Below are 16655 nucleotides of genomic sequence, written 5' to 3'. Positions count from 1 at the left end.
GTGTAGTCTCCTCATTTGCATACCAGCCAGGATGTGCATATACTAGTAACTGTTTTGTGAAATTAAGCAAAACTTTAAAATGTCATAACTTTCTTATTTTACATCCGATTTTGATGAAATTTTCAGTGTTATGCTTGTTGGATTTTTCTCTTTTTATTCAAATCAACTTTTTGTTGGGGTGGACTTGTCCTTTAACAAATTATTTCATCCCCGCTCCTGAAAGAAAATCAATTTCTAGTCATCACGAACCATTATAAAATTTAAATTCATGCATCTAATATTACAACATAAGGGGAAGATGTCACCAATCAAAAAAATTATACATCTTTGATGGATTCTCTTCAAACCTTCACCAATATTTTTTAGGATATTTGTCAGGTATTTTTACAACAAACTCTTTTTGAGGTGAAATTCCCCTTTAAATATAGCCATTTGAACACTTATCTTTAATTCAAACTTGGTGATTGGATATTACAGAAAGCAACACTACGGACAAAGATAACATACAAGTATAACATCCTTTTTCAACCCATGTTCCATGCTTGAATGTCGATACATGTACAGAGCTATTGAAGACCAAAGTATGATTACAGTATGCACATAATTTGATTGGGTACCCGATCAGAATAAATTTCATATCACATCGCAAAAATAAAGGACATACATGTAGGTCTACACACTTGGAATAGTGACATGGGCAATTCCACGTTACTCACGTTACACAATTTAGGCACCATAGCATACTGTAATAGCCATATTTTGGTTACTGTGTAGTTTGACAATCTTTATGATATCTTAATACACCTTGGTATGTAATTATAATTCAATTCAACAATTCTATCCAGAAAATATAGACAAGCAAACTCTTGTTACTCACGTTACATTTTTGGACCGCAGAAGGGCAATTCCACATGGGAGAAGGTAAAAACAGTAAATTTCAAAATTAATAATATGGATGTGAATGGGAGTGACCTTTTTACACAAAACCTGATATTTTAAGGAACTGAAAACCTTTTTCAAATATCTTTTACAGTTTTTGCTGAGCGATCTTTTGAATTTGATGACCATTTTCAATTAGAGTACATATATTTTACATTATTTTGGATAAATTTGATAACTAAAAATTTTCTTTACATTTTTGGTTCAAAATAATCTAATTTTGTGTGAGAAGGTGTAATAATTACCAGTAGCAAATGTCTTTATCATAGGTATTTTCAAATTTCTCAGAGAAAATTTTGCAATCTACTACAAAAATGGATGTAATTCCGTTACCAAAAACTGAAAAAGTTTTTCCTATGAACTAAATCCTTACTTGAATTTTATATAATTCTGAATTCTCTGATTTCATGTGACTTACTAAAGGCTTAGAAACATTTTTTTAAAATATCATTTCTAATTCTGCTGTAACTGTGGTAACGGAATTACATGGTAACGGAATTACCATTATCTTATCTTTTAAGGGGTGTGCGTTAGCCCATTTTGTTCCATTTGCATGTTGATATCTTAGCTGTAGTTCATAGTTATGGACATTAAAAGCCTTCTGATTAGTAATTACACTCCAAATCAGGATGTGATTATACAATTACTTGACAGCAAGCTCCTATTCAGTTTAATATTCAGAATAAAGGCAAGATAATGTACATCGGCATTAATAAAGTATATTGATGGAGCATACAATGTAGGTGAATGCCTTACAAATGATAAATGGGCAATCACTTCTTGGGGAGGAGGAGAAGAATGATTATAATATGCAGGATGATCTAAACAAAATTGTTATCCAGATTGATTTTGCCAAAAATGGCACTGCCAAGAACCAGTTCTAATGAGATCCAAAATACTGGACGCACAATCACGGAGCGACCATGTTCACTGTGTGTGCCTTGGAAAAGAATGGCATTTAATTCTTTTGTAAGTGCCTCTGCCCTCTGATAAACTCACCCTCGACAGTCTGTAGTGAACTTTTCAGTAAAAAAAATTATGGGATGGTGGGAATATTTTTCTATGCTTCAAAGAAGTGGCTATATTTTTCAGATGGTACTGCCGAATAATTTAAGCGATATCTTCTCTCCTTGCATCGGAAGATTGGAAATTCTTTGCAACAAGCTATGGTGAGGGACTAGACTCTGGAATTGGCAAACAGTGTAATGAGTGGAAAAGGTTGAAGTGAGATCCATAATTTGTAGTTGTTGCAAGGGCCACATGCCAAAAACATCGTACTTAATCTTGATACAGATGACATTCCAAAAGTATGGTGAATTTTGACAAAGATATTCAATATGTCTTAATTAGCACCAAACTAATACTGTTCTCCACCCCTATGCAATGGATGTTCAGAAACATGCAAAGTTAGCATCATTCAATAATCAGTACTTCATGGATGGATTAAGTGAGTAACAATTATGACCATTCAAGTAAGGATGATACACAGAATGAACACTCCTCTAAGGAGAGGATGGTGATAATGTTGAGACCAACAGTGTCATAAAAAAAAAACATCTGAGAACAGCAACATAACAGAGACAAACTCAATTGGAAATGGGTAGAAATGTACAGCATTCAGCACTCTGCTGTGAAAGAATTCAAAGAGACAGTGGTAGTATTCTGAGATACATTCATCTGAGATAAAATAAAATATTTTATCTCTATTAAAATAAGTGGTATAATAAAATAACCTAAAGTTCTTTCCAAAATGGTATTCCAATAACCTTATTATCTCCTTTTCATCTCTGTGACACATGTCTACATGTATTTATGAAGCAATTTCCAATGAAAAAGGCTGTTTTTTTATAGCACTTATCTCATGCAACCAATGAAAAGCCTTTCTGCCATGAGGTTCGGCAAATGAGTGAGATTGCATCAATCAAATTCCGTGCTTACAGGGACTTAATTGAAAAAAATGAACAATAATTTATTTTAGAAGTCAAATTCACATTTCCTACCTCATTTCATTTCAAAGACAATATTAGTCAATAAAATTATTTGAAATATTTTTTAATCTACAAGAATAATGTTAGAGTAGTACTCTCATGATTAAATGATTTATTATTTTTCCTTCATTTTTATTTCAAAGTTTTGAGCGAATTGACCTAGAAATAGTGCTGAAAATGAAAATGGATACAGAAGATCCTCCACCCAATTTGAAATTCATTGTTTTTCTTCAAAGGAACATTGGCGTAGGCACATCATCTGTGATGAAATGGTTGGGTACGCGATTAACATGTCTACATCCTTGGCACTGCTTTGTCACATATCTTTAGATACGGAAGATAAAAATTCATATCGGATAATTTTTCATATTTTATATGCAAGATAAAATTTTGAAATAGAGATCAATTAAAAGATCTTGGCCTTAGGAAACCACCTCAGGTCATGAATATGACTCATGAATGATCATCATCATCACATCATTGCAGTTTCTTAGTGTCACATCTGGGAAATACATCTGTCCGGAAGATGATATTGACTTTATAAACAGATCTGCTATATTTGCAGTCCTCAGTGAGCCACGTATAGACAGTAAATGAATCCTTACCTTTAAAGGAAATTAGATTAATTGGTGCACTAAATTAAGAATCAATTTATTGCTTAGTTGTCCACAACATTCTTTCAAAATGTGAATGTCAACACTAATTTCATGTGGTTTGAGCATTGTTTCTCGTTTTCAGTACATTGAATAACCAAATAGAAAGTTTTCAGTTTAACTGTTTTAAGATGCCAATTGTATGTAAAGCTACATTTCTTTTGAATATTCAAAGACTTTTTATATCTTAAACTACCATCTACACAATTTTTTGACTAAATATACAGATCTGATCACATGCTGTCCTCAGTTTTTGTAAAATTCCTGATGTGTACTAGTTTGGCTGTAGTCCATGTAATTCCGTTACCATGAGTATTAGTTATGATTTTTGGCCTTTGCATAATTCTTTTCATCAGTACAGCAGGCAAAAAGTGGCTAGTAAGTCCTAATACCCCTGAAGTTGAAAATGAACTAAAATTTAATTACCACTGATCCCTAATATTTTGTAAAACTCTGTTTATTTATGGTAGAGCCACTTATTACATACTATATACTTGTATTTATTTGATATTATAGGCGTTAAGAACTTAGTTTGTGTTAAGTATTAGAGAAGAATATATAAACAAGCTTTATTGAGGCATTTCTTCAGTCATAAATGCCTAAAAATAACATTTTCCTTCTCAAATGTCAGAGGCGTAATTCCGTTACCATTATGTGTAATTCCGTTACCATGTACTTCCCCAAAAGAAAGACCAATCACGAAAATTTGTTGATGATATTTGTGAATAAATTACTTTGAAAATAAAGTTGACATTATAATAAATTCAATCAGACATTAGCTTGGAGCTAGTGTGTTGTAGATTTCAGAGAAACTTTTACTAAACTTTGGGTTGCAAAGTGACTCATTTCTCTGGTAATTCCGTTACCATAGCACATATCCGTCATTCACATCTGAATGTGTGAGGGGTTTTCTAAAAATCTTGGTTCAGAATATAGCACAAGTGGTCATGCATAGTATTAAGTTCAGAAAATGGGAAAATATTGAGATATCTGGATGCTGTGAGCAAAAATAACAGCCAAAATTCTCTGATTTGTAATTCCGTTACCATGGAATTGCCCAGAAGTCAAGAACATGACTTTGTTCAAAAAGTGTCCTCATACTGGGTGGAATAACAAGTAGTGGGTTTATGATTTTTATAACTGGCATAGAGGTTCACAAATGTAGATGCTCAGAATTTTTAAAACATTACATGTTTGACAAATTTACCAAAATTAGCGTTACTCGCGTTACATATTTTACATAAATCCTTGTCATGCTCCTGACCATGAAAATTTGCTTGAAACTTTATATTTAGATGTAATTAACTATTAAAATTATTTTAGGCATAAAATGGAACAGTTTTGTTGATCTCTTTTCTCTTGTGTTACTCCAAGTCCAAGAATTTGCGCGCGTTACATGTATGTATATGGGACATTTCAGAGGCTTTAATGACCTGAAAAATAGTGTTAAATGACTTTGATTAGATTGAATACCCTCATGATGGTAGACATCTAGAAGAATAATCATGGGCTATTCCACGGTTACTCACGTTACATTTGGAGACACCTTGACTCATACTTAGTGCTGTAACTCCATTATTATTGATATGAACTAAACATCTACTTATCACAACAAAGTACACAGTCTGACTATCCTTTGTATAAAAACAAAACTTGGGAAATTTTATTATGCTCCTGGCAAATTTTTGAAATGTGTCGGTTACTCACGTTACATGTACATGATTTGGACATGCATAAAATGAAAAATCGACATAAGTGAAAAGTGTCCTCATACAAGGCTTTTATGAAAGTTGATTATATCCATTTTAAAGAAGTATATTAGGGAGACAAACTTTGTATATAATAAAAAAAAATAAAGAACACATGGTTTTTACTAGGGGTGCAGATAAAGTGGTTACTCACGTTACAGTTTAATACTCACGTTACATTTTGTCCATGTATGGTTAACAGCAAAAATGTCACTAAAAATTCAATAATGTGTGGAAAATTCATTGCTAGGAACACCAAAAAGAGTTTTTATACCAAAAATTGGAACAATTGGAGCTTTGTTTTATGGAGTAAGAGGGAAAAGTATGATTTCGCTTACTAATTTTGCATAAATTAGCATAATCGCTTAATACCAATTTGCATGAAACAAATTACTGTAAAATTTTGGGTGCGATCGCGCGACCAATGGCCGAGATCTCAAGGGGGGCCTGGGAGCCCCCCCCCCCCCCCGGCCATATCAACTCCCAAAATACCCCGGCCTAGATAGGGTTACAGGTAAGGGCATTCAATGTATTGTTCGAACACTATGTAAAGTTTGGTTAATCGAAACTTTAAGTCTAACTATTATGCTCTCGCATTGTAAATACTTTTACTAGTATTCAATTTTTTGTGTGATTGTACATGTATGACCACTGATATTTTGATGAATATCAAAGAGGTGTACCCTCTTTTTGCTTTTAATTAATCAAAAATAACTTCACAACTCACCATGAGACTTCAAACTTGATATCCCACAGAAAATGTTACCTAACTGCATAATTTTCACTAGTTACTCACATTACATGATGGTTACTCATGTTACACAGTTACTCACGTTACAGTTTTTCTTCATCATTTTCATAAAAAATTTGTGTATTTTTTAATGATTTTGATAGTCATCACCGTGTTAAAGATTGTTTGAAGGAAGAGAATTTGAAATCCCACCAATTAACTGCGAAGAATTTTTCGCTCAGAAAACAAAGTCAGTTTTTTGGGTTACTCACGTTACATCACCTGAGCAGGTTGCAATATTTATTTTTAAATGAGTACTACAAATTTACTTGAAAAGCTGTTGTGTATATTAAGTAATTTGACTCTTCTAAACTTCAGAAATATATAAAGTGGTATGATGTTGCAATAACAAAATGGTAATAAGGCATATTTCAATTTTCACTATTTTTCTTGTATTTTGGTACAGAATGGAAGACACAACTTTTATGAAAATAAAATAAACTTTTTATTTTTTGATCCTGAAACTATCATGTATGAAGGACTTAAAGTATTTAAAATTCAAGAAAATATTGAATTTGATTTTTTGAGCTCATGTCCACCAACCTATGGAATTGCCCTCATGCAAAAAATGGTGACATATGACCTTCACCTTTTAGAGAGAAAAGATGTGCCATTACGTACATGTATGGGACGCAGAAAAAAGACAATTTTTAAAACATTTTTTTCAAGTTGAGAATTTTCTGAAAGTATTTCATTTGACAACTTGTAACTTTAGTGTGATAGAAGTCACAATACTCTAGTATATCTAAGGCAAGTTTCAGGTCATAAGCCAAAACCCTCTAATTACAGATACTAATTAAACAAATTAATTACATGTTACATATGGGACATTTTGTCCCCATAGAGAACGTACACAATTTTCCCCATAATTTCAAAAATTAAAATATAGAAATAACAAAAGAGTTTTTTTCTTTTAAAATGTTCTATTGAGATATATTTGATATGACTGAAAAGGAAATTAGCCATTTCAAAAAAAAAAATCTTGTTTTTCATGGTTTCATGAATTTCTTATGTATTTCTATTGTTCTTTATTTTTTTTCAAATTTTTCAATTTCACAATTTTTTTTTTTTTCGATTGCCTTCATTAATCAGTATTCATAACAAATCAGTCTTTAAAAACTAGAGAAAAGGTAAATAATCACTTTTTAGAGCACTCATGAAATTTGTTTTTCTCCATTCACTTTGTACACAAATCTCCCCATTGATATTGTGTGTAAAATTCAAATGAAGTCTTTAGGTAAATTTTTACTGTTTTTCTCAATAAAAATTGTAAGTTGAGTTCAAAGATCAATATTTGCAATTCTTGATGGAATTTTTTGAAAAAAATTACTGTTCCGTATGCCCAGAAGTATACAGAACAAAATTAGATGGGTGACAAGTTCCAAAATATGATTTTAATTTTTCACCCCATGGCACCCATCTCATGGAATTGCCCACATGCACTTTCAGGGGATTTACCAAAACAAAGGTTAAAACAAGAATAGGTTTTAGGTGGGACCCCCTTCTCTTCAAGCCCTCTTTCGTTCACTTGCGCTCCATCTGTCCTCCTCTCTCTCTCTCTCTCCCTCTCTCCTCATCTCTTTCTCTCACTCTCTCCCTCAATTTGTACAATTTCTCAAAGTCACTCGATCTATCCATCATAATTAATGGTAATTGGAAGAACTATCTCAGAATCATGCAAAACTGCAATCCATTCCCAAAGGAATACATGTAAGTTGTTGAATTCATGTACTCTGCACCTTAATAATGAAATGCCGCAAAGACTTTTCTCTATCTGACAGGCATAATGCAGTTCTACATGGTCATAGCTTCTCATAGAGTGAATGAAAAGGAAATGTTTACAATGGTTCAGCAGTAACTCAGTAATTGGTGTGTTATTGTATCATGCACGCAGGTGGCAAACAATGCTTTAATTTGCATAAAAATTAAACTTGGTGTGGTATAACTTAGGCCTAGTATAACTCAATCAATGACCGTCAGCAATACAGCACTTGACAATACTAATTGCCATAATGAACACAATGTTGTTCTGAACTGGCTGTACTGTAAATTACATGTATGTACATGTCAGGATTATTTTAGATCTTTAGAGTTTTTAGGCCTACATGTACATGTGTAATTCACAGATTAAAGACTACCTCTTGGCTCTTCAATGTAATATGGATTCCTCATGAAGAGGAAAAATTTTACACATATTAAACTTTAAACCTGAAAGTTAACCTGTAGTGAAAACTCTAAATGAATCTGAGTCCACAATTTACATGCATTTAATAAACAAGAATGCAATCACCTTGTTGGTCGATACCCTACATGTACTCCTTATCAACAAACCAACAAATCAACTGCCAACTACAACTATTCCATCTTCTGAACACATCATGACATCAACCAACTGATTTAAAAGTAAATTGATTTCTTAAAAAGTAGTGAACATAAAGAATCAAACTTCCAAGTTTAATGTGCAAAAGGGGGCAGGGGTTGTTACAGTCCAGATAGTGTATAGGACACACAATTTTATTTTGTATGGTGCTATTGATCGATCAGTGATCTGTAATGCATTGAAATGAGCTCATGATTCCGTCTCAAACATTATAACTGTAATTCATTTCTTTCAGGCTAAAGTTCCATTACATCATTTGGCCATGACATCATTTGGCCAGGCTATGATGGAGTTATTCATACCTATTTGATACATTGTACAAAGTACAGTACCTCAGGCTCAATTCTTCAAGGAAAAAATCTACATGTACAGTATCTACCTTGACATATTGTTTGTGACATAATTTGAAGAAAAAAATGAGAGAAAATGAATTGATGAATATATTAGGTAAAATCAATCAGAGTAGGCCTATACAGAGAACTACATGTATGATTTTTTTTAGGTTCATAATGTCACATGTGACTGAGCAGTGAGCACTGAGCAGCATTTACATTTAATAAATCATCATTCTTTTGAATACTGTACACATGTATGAAATAGTAATTTGTTTGATTAATGAATGCATATAACATGAAGTAGGTACATTAGGACTATAGTGGAGCGGTTATGTGACAAAAAATGGCCAAGATGCTCGGATCTGGCAGAAAGTGTGAAATTTGGTATACAGGGGTATTTTTGGGCGCTGATTTCAAAAATTGCCGGCCCCAAGCGATTTGACCATCGGGTCGGCCGCCATTTTGAAATCCAAGATGGCCGCCATGAAAAATCATTAAATGTCCTTTTTTTTTAGTTTTACATGGCATGTGACACTGAAATTTGGTATATAGGGGTATTATGAGGCACTGATTTCAAATATTGCCGGCCCCCAGCAATTTGACCATTTGGTCGGCGGCAAAATGGCCGCCATCTTGAAATCCAAGATGGCCGCCATGATATATTATTGCAATCATTTTCTTGAGTTTTATATGAACTGCGGTATTGAAATTTGGCATATAGGCTTAATTTGGGGTGCTGATTTCAAATATTGCCGGCCCCAAGTGATTTGACCATCGGGTCGGCCGCCATTTTGAAATCCAAGATGGCCGCCATGAGAAATCATTAATGTCATTTTCTTGAGTTTTACATGACGTGTGACACTGAAATTTGGTATGTTGGGGTATTTTTAGGCACTGATTTCAAATATTGCCTGCCCCCAGCAATTTGACCACTTGGTCGGCGGCTCAATGGCCGCCATTTTGAAATCCAAGATGGCCGCCATGAAAAATCATTAAACGTAATTTTCTTGAGTTTTACATGATATGTGACACTGAAATTTGGCGTATAGGCTTAATTCGGCATGCTGATTTCAAATATTGCCGGTCCCAAGTGATTTGACCATCGGGTCGGCCGCCATTTTGAAATCCAAGATGGCCGCCATGAGAAATCATTAATGTCATTTTCTTGAGTTTTACATGACATGTGACACTGAAATTTGGTATGATGGGGTATTTTCAGGCACTGATTTCAAATATTGCCAGCCCCCAGCAATTTGATCATTTGGTTGGCGGCAAAATGGCCGCCATCTTGAAATTCAAGATGGACGCCATGATATAATAATGCAATCATTTTCTTGAGTTTTATATGAACTGCGGTATTGAATTTGGCATATAGGCATAATTTTGGGCGCTGATTTCAAATATTGCCGGCCTCAAGCGATTTGACCATCGGGTCAGCTGCCATTTGAAATCCAAGATGGCCGCCATGAAAAATCATTGAACTAATTTTCTTGAATTTCACATAATATGTGCCAATGAAATTTGTAGTATATCGGTATCTGGGTGAGTTCATTAAAAAAGTTGCTGGCTCCAAGCAATCTGACAATTGGTCGGCGGAAAAATGGCCGTCATCTTGAATTCGAAGTTGGCTGCCATAGAAATATTGCTATTGTTTCGTTGAGTTTTATATGATCTGCGGTATTGCACTTTGACATATAGAAGTAGTGTGGGGAGCTTATTTCAAATATTGCTGGCCCTCAGCGATCTGATCCCCTGAGTCAGGGTTATATACGGGCCAAAGATATTCATTCGAGCCAACCCATTTAATTCTCAATTTTTAATTTTGATATTGCTGATTGACAAAAATGAATGAATATGATTGATAATCTAACACTGATTCTAGGGAGGGTAACTTTACTTCTTTCAAATTGGGAAGATATATCACCACTTTGGAACTATTTTTATACTGGCGGAAGTATTGCCATTTTACTGTCTCAAGTGATGAATATGACCCTGTCAGGTGTAGTCTTCATAAATGCGGATTTATTTTGTAAATGAGCTGGTCGAGGTACCCTTTTCTGGTCAGATATGGAATGTCAGACATGTATCCTATCCACTGGACAGGTAGTAAACATTCAATTCTCGAATTTCATCCTTATTTTTTTTTAGAGCGCCTCTTTAACACACGAGTCTATGGGAAATGTTTTAGGCCCGTGATACCTCAGCTGCAAAATCCAAGATGGCTGCCATAAAAAAATCATTAAAAAAAATCAAGTATCATAATTATAACGAAGGTATTATTTTGAAATTTGGCATCTTGGGGTATTGACATTTCCCCCAAGTAATCTGTCAAATAGATATGCTGCAAAATGGCCACCATCTTGAAAATTCATTAAAATCATTTTCTTGAGTTTTAAATAATTTGAGGCACTGCATTTTAGACATACAGGCAGGTTTTGGCCTGCTGGTTTTAGAATATTGCTACCCCAGTGATTGATCCACCGGGTCAGCTGAAAATGACCGCCGCTTTGAAATCTAAGATGGCTGCTACGAAATATCTTTCAAAAATGTTTTCCTGAATTCTACATTACCTGTGACACTGTAAATTGGTACTATGAAGCAAAAACTTGTATTGTATGTTAATTTCAAATATGGATAGATAATGAACATAATTATAACACACTTTATCTGCCATTTTAAATCACACAACATAATGGGGCAGCTGCTCGTACAGTATATGGCATCACAAATCAAAAACTTAAAATTCTAATATCTTTGATGGATTTACCAATATCCTTTTTATATCATATTTTCTTGTGTTTTTACAACAAACTTTTCTCCGGGGTGAACTTCCCTTTTTAATGGATAGAGCAACGTCCGATGTGGCGCTGCTAAGTTGCTGCCGGGCTCATGATCTACAGGGTATGGGCGAAATAAATTTTCGGAGCATTTCTGTTACTGAATTCTATTTTGAACAATAAAATATGTATTATTATCATCCATCATTAATATTAATTTCATCATCATCATCATCATCATCTTACCACTATATAACCATCAGTACATCAAGTCTGGAGCAGTTTTCTTCTTGTCGATTTGTAATAAAATATCGCAATTATTGGAGCAATATTCTGAAACCAGCAGGCCAAAAACCTGCCTGTACGTCTAAAATGCAGTGCCTCAAATTATTAAAAAAACCAAGAAAATGATTTTAATGAATTTTCATGACAGTCGATCCACTCTAGATTTCAAGAAGGTGGCCATTTTGCAGCATATCTATTGGACAGATTACTGGGGGCAATTTCGATATCCCTAGATTAAGCTTACCCTAGATGCCAAATTTTAAAATAATACGTTACGTGATACTAGATAAAGTGATTTTTTTTCAATGATCTTTTTTCATGGCAGCCATCTTGGATTTCAAGATGGCTGACATTTTGCTTCTGACTCAGGGGATCAGATCGCTGAGGACCAGCAATATTTGAAATAAGCACCCCGCACTCCGTCGATATGTCAAAGTGCAATACTGCAGATCATATGAAACTCAAAGAAATAATTTACAGCCTCTCAACAGAAAATGATTGTTCCGGATGGTTATTGTTCAACCAAAGCCACCTCAAATGTGTAACTGCAGAAGAAGCTAGCTGGTCTGTGTATTTATGGTGCTTCATATTTACGTAACATCTATATCGGCAATTAAGGGTGCCAAAGTATTATAATCCTTGCAACGGACAAAGATGTAGTTGTGTTGGATTTGTTTTCAGTGCCAATACAATGGGTTTTACTCACCATTATAATGTTGTACATCATTCAAACTTGGTAACCATATTGGAATTCAAAATAGCATCTATTTATTATGTTTTTTTCATTGATCAAGGATGCAAAGATCAAGTTTTTCTCCAAATTCAAAGTGTTACAGGCCATACGTAAGACTTGAGCAAATTATCTTTCATGGCGGCCATCTTGTATTTCAAAATGGCAACCAAACAGGGGTCTGACAATAATCAGTGCCTAAATATATGCCTATATGACAACTTTCAGGGCCAGAGTTCATATAAAACTCAAGACAATTATCATTACTTTTAATTCATGGCGGTCATTTTGCCGAAACCCGGTGGTTACATTGCTGGTGGCCGGCAAAAATCAGTGCCACGTACTTCTGTATGCCAAATTCTGGTGTCATATATAATGTAAAATCCAAGAAAATTATTTTGATATGGTTTTTCATGGCAGCCATATCTTGCCGCTGAACTGATGGTCAGATCACTTGCGGCTGGCAATATTTGAAATCAGCACCCCAAAATAGGTACTCTATTTGCCAAAGTTCAGAGCACATGTAAAATTCAAGAAAATGATTTTTAGTGATTTTCATGGCGGCCATCTTAGATTTCAAGATGGCAGCTGACCTGGTGGTAAGACTATTGAAATAAGTGCCCTAAACTACACCTACACTCTATATGCTAAATGTCAATACCATAGCTCATACAAAATTAGAGAAAATTATTGCAACGATATTTTATGGCGGCCATCTTGGATTTTAAGATGGCGACCGTTTTGCCGCTGACCTGGAGGTCAAATTGCTGGGGGCCGGCAATATTTGAAATCAGCACGCCGAATTAAGCCTATATGCCAAATTTCAGTGTCACATATCATGTAAAACTCAAGAAAATGACATTTAATGATTTTTCATGGCGGCCATCTTGGATTTCAAAATGGCAGCCATTTAGCCGCTGACCAAGTGGTCAAATTGCTGGGGGCAGGCAATATTTGAAATCAGTGCCTAAAAATACCCCAACATACCAAATTTCAGTGTCACACGTCATGTAAAACTCAAGAAAATGACATTAATGATTTCTCATGGCGGCCATTTTGGATTTCAAAATGGCGGCCGACCCGATGGTCAAATCACTTGGGGCCGGCAATATTTGAAATCAGCACCCCAAATTAAGCCTATATGCCAAATTTCAATACCGCAGTTCATATAAAACTCGAGAAAATAATTGCAATAATATATCATGGCGGCCATCTTGGATTTCAAGATGGCGGCCATTTTGCCCCGAACAAATGGTCAAATTGCTGGGGGCTGGCAATATTTGAAATCAGTGCCTCAAAATACCCCTATATGCCAAATTTCAGTGTCACATGCCATGTAAAACTCAAGAAAATGACATTTGATGATTTTTCATGGCGGCCATCTTGGATTTCAAAATGGCGGCCGACCCGATGGTCAAATCGCTTGGGGCCGGCAATTTTTGAAATCAGCGCCCAAAAATACCCCTGTAAACCAATTTTCACACTTTCTGCCAGATTCGAGCATCTTTTTCACATATCTACTGGACTACTACTCACTTTAATTTTCAGAGAAAATTGCACTCTTTATTTAAACATTATGACACATGGGGGAACTACTTGCAGGAAATATGTCACATTGATTTTTGACAAGTTTTTATTCCTCTCATTATTCTGTTGGTTTTTTTTCTATTAGAACCAAGATTCTGTCACCTGGGGCATTTAATATTGTGTATTATTATACAGTGTACATTAATTACTAAACAACTGTATAGGCCCATCCCTGAAGCAAAACCTGAAAATAAGTCATCCACAGCACCTACAATTGTACAAAATATTATTAATTTGAATCCACAAAGGTGCAAATTACACCAATAGTGCAATAATAAAGAGTTCATCAGAGAGCCCGGAGCTTGAGGCGTACATTAGTACATATGTTATTTTCATTTTTTTAATCAATCATTCATTGTTTTTCCTACAAAGATAAAACACATGCCACTAGTGGAAGAGCTCTACTGCCTTGGCTTGAGCAAGGCACCCAAGCGGAATGAATAAACATCAATAATTGATTGGTTAATCAATGGCAGAGGGGGAAGGTAATGAATTTGCCTATGGCCAAAGTACAATGTAATGAACAGCTGCATCAACAACATTCCTTTGCAAAACAGTATGATTATAATTTTTCAGACTAATGAGGATCACTTTTTCAAACTTGTTAATAGGGCCGTCTGCACCAGCCCGAGTTTTCAAATAATTGCGCTATTTCTGATCCAGCAAATTATCCCGATCTGAACAATCTCTTGTATTGGAGTCGCAATCATCGCGATAGTTCGCTGGATTAATCTGATAGTTCGCTGGATTAATCTTGAGATTGCAATCCCAAGACAACTTAGGATTATTTGGAAAATAGCACGCTATTTTCGAAGTATCCCGCTAATTTGCAGGTGCAGACGCACTCAAGATTCGACTTGGGATTTTTTATTCACGGCGTTGGCCCATAATGCATCGATGCCTCGCTCGAGCACGAATTCCTCTTCTTGCGCTGGTGGACAAGAGGTTTCTTGAATCTTGAGATTAATCGCTAAGAGGGCTGATCACGCTAAAATCTCGAGATTGAGCAAACTTGGGCTGATGCAGCACCGCCTTATGACACATGCATGTATATCTTCTTTATCAATGAATTGAGATACTGGACATTCAAGGTTATTGTCAAAACTTTCTAAATACAGTAAAAATGCTGATAACTCCCCCCCCCCCATCTCTTCATATTCATCAGAGAAGTCACTCACTTTTTATCATTCTTTTATATAGTTCTACATACATGTATCTATGCTATTTTTCTGTCTTTTAATGGTTTTGTAATCCCAAGGATACATTTCTTTCAATTAAAAATAGGACTAAAATGTGTCAATGCACAAAATTTATAACTGTAGTCTACATGCAAATTACAATCTTATATCTTGAACTGCAATTTGAATGTACGTAATTTTGGGTGCCACTGACTGGCACAATTCCCTTTTAAGAATTTGTTGCACGGCTGGCAGAAGGGCACAAATTTCTCGCCAAGCAGAAGGGCGCACACACTATAATCCCATCTAACCTATAAAATATCAACGTATTTCTGACCAAACTTAAATGATGAATACAGAGATGAAATGGAACTAGTAAATACTGAAATAAGTTAATATTCTATAGGTTAGATGGGATTTAGTGTGTACGCCCTTCTGCCAGAGGTGTGACGAATTGCTGTCAAATGAAAATTTCAGCTCTAATGTAAATACAGAATGACAAACATCAAAGGCATCAATTCAATTGTAATAAACTTGTTTACTTTTTAAATTGTATTTCGAATTTCAGCTCTCAATAATAAAACAAATATAGCAGCAGCATTTAAACAATCGTTGCACCTAAAAACCTCATGATTTGCCCAAGGTATCCTGATTTATCAACAATTAATGGTTATCCATTCATTCATTATCAGGCTAAGGAGATCACATTTTAATGTGGGGATGGTAGTTGATATTAATGATATTGATTTACTGTCTTTAAAATAAACAATTAAGAAAACTGTGGCTGGGCTAGCAGTGCCTCATGTAGCACCATTAGCGCCCCTCATCGGGGGGTGGGCGATTCGCCCCTAAATGATTAAAAAGGCACTGGAATACTGTAGCAAGTATTACAGACAAGGATTTTATTGTAACTTACCTCTTCCATCTTGTGCTCTTCTCCTTCTTTCTCCGGAGTAGGTGATCTCTGTTCTGTTCTTCTTTTATTATCTCTCTCAATTGCATCCTATTGATGGGTAAAAAAAAATCATGTACACATCATGTCAGTATGCATCATATCTATTTCTGATTTGTTTCATTCATGGTAAAACAGTTACTACAAAATACCCCAAAACACCTTAATATGCTCATTGTAATGGTATTACTAATAATTCATCCATTATATAATGTTGTGAACCCTCTATGTACATGTATGTCCTTCATAAAAAAAGAACACCTGATCTTGTGATAGACTAGACAAATAAAAATCATGTGAAATAGTATAATAG

Source organism: Lytechinus pictus, chromosome 10 (assembly GCF_037042905.1).
Source record: "Lytechinus pictus isolate F3 Inbred chromosome 10, Lp3.0, whole genome shotgun sequence".
Lineage (NCBI taxonomy): Eukaryota > Metazoa > Echinodermata > Echinoidea > Temnopleuroida > Toxopneustidae > Lytechinus > Lytechinus pictus.
The sequence above is the reverse complement of the archived record's forward strand: the minus strand, read 5'-3'. Positions refer to the sequence as shown.